This window comes from Delphinapterus leucas, chromosome 11 (assembly GCF_059928025.1).
Source record: "Delphinapterus leucas isolate spDelLeu-1000000601 "Yukka" chromosome 11, BTC_Dleu_Yukka2, whole genome shotgun sequence".
NCBI classification, from domain to species: domain Eukaryota; kingdom Metazoa; phylum Chordata; class Mammalia; order Artiodactyla; family Monodontidae; genus Delphinapterus; species Delphinapterus leucas.
In genome coordinates this window covers 82,784,136-82,789,533 of record NC_143139.1, presented here as the reverse complement: position 1 = coordinate 82,789,533, position 5,398 = coordinate 82,784,136, and the positions used below count along the sequence as shown (strand labels likewise).

The window sequence follows — 5,398 nt, the reverse complement described above, 5'->3', positions numbered from 1 at the left end:
TCAAAGGAGACTACTGTATACATCTCTATGCAGGTAAGTTTATAAAACTAAATGAAATAGAGAATTCCTTAGAAAAAACAGTTTACTATAGTTGACCCCAATAGAGACAAATGCTTAAAAAGACCAATTTCTACAGAAGAAAGTTAAAAATCAAGAACACTATCAAGAGAACTACTATACCGGGCTTCCGTGGTGGCGCAGTGGTTGAGAGTCCGCCTACCGATGCACGGGATGTGGGTTTGTGCCCCGGTCCGGGAGGATCCCACATGCCGCAGAGCAGCTGGGCCCGTGAGTCATGGCTGCTGGGCCTGCGCGTCCACAGCCTGTGCTCCGCAATGGGAGAGGCCAAAACACCACAACAGTGAGAGGCCCGCATACCACAAAAAAAAAAAAAAAAAAAGTACTACTATACGACCCAGCAATCCCACTACTGGGCATATACCCTAAGAAAACCATAATTCAAAAAGAGTCCACCGCAATGTTCACTGCGGCACTATTTACAATGGCCAGGACATGGAAGCAACCTACATGTCCATCAACAAATGAATGGATAAAGAAGATGTGGTACATATATACAATGGAATATTACTCAGCCATAAAAAGAAACGAAACTGAGTTATTGTGTTATGCTAACACATATATATGGAATCTGAAAAAAAAAAAGGTTCTGAAGAACCTAGGGGCAGGACAGGAATAAAGACACAAACATAGAGAATGGACTTGAAGACATGGGGAGGGGGAAGGGTAAAATGGGATGAAGTGAGAGAGTGGCATGGACATATATACACTACCAAATGTAAAATAGATAGCTAGTGGGAAACAGCCACATAGCACAGGGAGATCAGCTCAGTGCTTTGTGACCACGTAGAGGGGTTGGATAGGGAGGGTGGGAGGGAGATGCAAGAGGGAGGAGATATGGGGATATATGTATATGTATAGCTGATTGACTTTGTTATAAAGCAGAAACTAACACACCATTGTAAAGCAATTATACTCCAATAAAGATGTTAAAAAAATAAAGATAAAAAAGAAAACTTTCAAGGATCTACTCCAATGATGTCACTAGGTTCAGATAGTTTCACAAAAGAATTTCAAACATTTGGCGTTAAGTAAATGATCAAATTACATATAACAGAAAGCAGTAAGTGGTAGGAAAAAGGTAGCTGGGGAAGGAGACTAGGGAAAGAAGAGAAATAAAGGTGCTGAGTATACGATTACAATATCTAAAAATGGAGGCACAGAAGGCCTCATTGAGATGAACAGTGACATTTGAGCAAAGACTTGAAGAGCAAGCCATGTGCATAGCCTTGTGCATAGCCTTGATTACAAACCAGATAAGGACAGTAGGCTAAGGGAAAATTACAAGCCAATCTCAGTCATGAAAATGGACACAAAAAGCTGGACAACCCAAACACAGCAATGTGCTTAAAAAGTTAGTACATCGTGATCAACTTGGGTTTGTCACAGGAATGTATATTTGGTTTAACATTAGGAGATGATATACATATTTTTCACTACATTAACAAATTTAAAAGATCGTTTCAATAGATACAGAAAAGAATTTAATAAAATGCAACACTTATTCATGATTAAAAAAATAAAACAAACAAGCAAACAAAAAACTCTTAGAAAACTAAAAATAGAAGCTAAGCTAAGCTTTCAAAAAGGGCAACTACCAAAATCACACACATGGTATATGTTACCGAACCAGGTTTGTCTCGCCTGACGCCCAGCAAGTTGAAACACTGAGATGCCGAGGTTTGCAGCAAAGAGGGTATTTATTCAGAAGACAGCCAAGCGAGGAGACAGGAGAACCAATCTGAGCTCTGCCTCCCAAGGCAAGGGGCTCAGGGTATTTATGGGATAAAGAATAAAGAAGCAGGGCGGTCCAAGGTATGGGGAGTGTGGGGAAAGGTGATTGGAAAAAGGTGTGGTAACTGACATCCTGAGCAGGTTTAACTAGGCTCCAGGCCTCTGCATGTTCTGAGGGTAGAGTTTTTAGCCCTTTGATGTCAAAAGATCACCAAGCAGACACTCTGGAATGCCCAGCTGAAGGGTGGGTGGTCCTATCCAGACTCACCCAGCTCAGCTCAAACTATGGCAGCTGACTCCAAGTTCCTGGAAAACAACTTGGGCAAACACCTTATTGTCTAGGCTAAGTGCAGCTTGGAGGTCAGGCAAATCTTAAAACGACCTTGATTAGTGACGGCAGGTGAAATGGATTTAACCCACGGTTTCAGTATCATCACTGTTAATAGAAACTTTAGAAACATGCCCTTTAAAATTAGGAAAAATGTCTAGTATCCATGCTTTTATTCATCTTCGTACTGAAAATCCTAATCAGTGCAGGCAGAAAATGAAAAAAAGCCTACGAACTACAAAGACACGAGAATGTCATTATTTACAGATGATATTATTATAAGATCCCAGACTCTACAAATTATTGGAAGTAATAAAAGTGTTTAGCAAGTTGCTGGAGAGAAGAAGACCCAGGTCCCTGCTTCCGGGTCCATCCTCACAACACACTTTACGGGGAAGTCCTCCTCACTGCTGACTCACCGTGACCCCCCATCCAGCAGAGTCCTTCCACCGAGGTGGAGGCCGCCGTCAGCCGCCTGATCAACCTGCACCTCGGGCCTCGTCCACTTACCTCTCTCTGAGCCTCTACTTCGAAGGCGTGGGGCGTGGGCCGCTTCTTCCGGGAGCTGTCTATGGAGAAGCGCAAGGGCGCCCAGCGCTGTCCCCGGAGGAGTGGGGCGCCAGCGTGGGCACCACGGAGGCCGCCACGGCCCTGGAGAGGAGCCTGGACCGGGCGCTCTTGGATCTGCAGGCCCTGGGTTCTGCGAGCGCAGGCGCCCAGCTCTGCGAGCTCCTGGAGAGCCACTTCCTGCAGGAGGAGCTCATCAAGAAGCTCCTCAAGAAGATGGGCGTGCACCTGACAGACCTGCGCAGTCTGGCCGGGCCCCCAGGCCGAACTGGGCGAGTATCTCTTCGAAAGGCTCTCCTGTCAGCGCAACTAGGAGCCTCCAGAGCCCGGCGGCCTCTGCGAGACGCCCCTGCCTTCCCCCGCCTCGAGATCTCTGCCCGAGCCCCTTCCTCCAGCCAGGAGGCAACCTTTTTTAACCACCCTGAAACCTTCACCCAAGCCGTGGCACCACATGGAAATAAAAAAGTTCTTTTTGCAGAGGAAAAATAAGCTAGGCTATAAGAAGAAAACATAAGTATCTGAATAGCATGAATGATTCGTAGTCTAATTCTCTAGATTTTCTAAAGAAATGGTTCCTAATTTATGTGTATCACCTGGGTACGCTGAGTGCAGTGTATCTGATAAACTATGTTTTCTCTGGCAAGAAGAATAAAAGCACCTATTCAGACAATGTTGCATAGAATTTTAAGGGTTTCAGGACTTCTCCGGAGACATTCTGGGTACTGGATTCAACTCTGTTGTTCCAAAATGTATCTTTGGTTTTGTTGAGCAGAGCAAAGAGCTGAGTACCTTGACCATATCATATTGTGTTCCCTGTTCCCCCCATCAACCTCCAAACTCATGATAAAATTGCTTTTCCTGATTTTCAAGTTGATGTGATGCCATCTGCCTGTATTGAAGAAAGAGCCCTGTGAAATTCATCTTTGTGTCTCCCATTAGGTTGCTACTGAGGACACTGATTATTTAATTACATCATACACTGACCTCTTTATGAAGCCTCTCAAGAGAAATTTCTTTCTGGTCTTAATATTAGGAATAACAGTGCTTCGCTTGGGTAACTGGTTTGGTTTTGCTTTATGAACACTGTAAATGATGTAACTAAGTTTCCTTTTCTGACTGCCTGCTGAAAACTTAGAGCCAAATTTGTGGTCCACCCAGAGTAAATGAGTAGGATTATATAAGCATTTTGCATACGTTTCATTCCTGGTTCTTCTATTACTAATTCCTTGGTGTATTTTATGGAGTCTTTTAAGCCACCTTAAACCCTTTCTGGAACAATGTTGTGTATAAGCAGATAAATAAACTTTTAAAATGTGGATTTAAAAAGAAATAAGACCCATATCAGAAATCAATTGGATATTTATATATCAATTAGAACAAAATTATATAACAATTTGAAAAAAATAGAGACAAAATATAAGTTATTTATAAATAAATCTAATAAAAGTGCAAACTCTACACAGAGAAAAAAAATTAACTTTATTGAATTATATTAAAGAAGTTCTAAATAAATGGAAAATATGCTACGTTCAAGAATCGGAAGACTTAGTTCTCTCCAAATTGATGTATAGATTTATTGCCATTCCAATTAAAATCCAGTAGGTTGTTTTGTTTTGTTTTTTTCCCTGGAACTTGGAAAAGTGATTCTAAAATTCACTAGAAAAGCAAAAGTTCAAGAATACACAGGATACTCCTGAAGAAAAAATAAGGTGTGGCTTGCCCTCTTAGATGCCAAACCTTTAATAAAGCTGGAATGATGAAAACTGACTTTGGCACAGGAATAGGCAAACTGACCAGTGGAACAGGCTAGGGAAGCAGACTCAAGAACATACAGAAACATGACAGATGACGTAGCTGTTAAAGGGAAAGCATGCACTATTCAATAAACTGGTTTCCACAGTGAGGGGCGGGGGGGGGGGGGGAGTAATTGGACCCTACCTGTCACCAGGCACAAAACTAAATTCTAGATGAACAAAGGCTTAAAAATGAAAAATAAAACCTTAAAACTTTTGTATTTTTATGACTTCAGGATAAAAATAAATTCATTTAAAAAGATACAGAAAGCAGTCATAAATATTAACACCACTCCCATATATAAAGAGCTACAAATCAATAAGAAACACATAACCCAATTGAAAAATGAGCCAGAAACCCAAATAGATATTTTAAGGAAAAGGAAATGCAAATGGCCAATAAGCATAACAAGAGCTTAATCTTATGAGTGATTGGAGAAATACAAAAGCAGACCCTAAAGAAATATCATTTTACACCCACTAGAATGGCAAAATTAAGAAATCTGACTATACCAAGTGATGATGAGTGCATTGAACAATGGGAACTCACTGTTGGTGGGAGTATAAATTTGAAACCAATTTGGCTTTTACATCATCTAGCCTATGACCGAGAAACTTCACACCCAGATACTCTGTAAAAACTTTAGCATATATGCAGGAGATTAGACTATTCATAGGATCATTGTTTATACAGGCTGTAATCTGAAAATAACCCACATGTCCACAGACAAGAAAATAAATGAATAAATGGTGGAATAGAGGCACAATGGGATATTTTGCAGCATTGAAAATGAAAGAACTATGGCTACATGTAATCTAGATTCTCTTAGTGACATAATGTTAAGTTTAAAAAGCGAATGACAGAATACTACATAGAATATGGTACAACTTTCTATAC

General features: G+C 41.0%; 1 pseudogene; it reads left to right on the top strand.

The window, feature by feature from the left end:
- Positions 1 to 1,750: 1,750 nt before the first annotated feature.
- LOC111187861 (ferritin light chain-like) lies at positions 1,751 to 3,089 on the top strand (annotated as a pseudogene).
- The last annotated feature ends 2,309 nt before the right edge of the window (positions 3,090 to 5,398 follow it).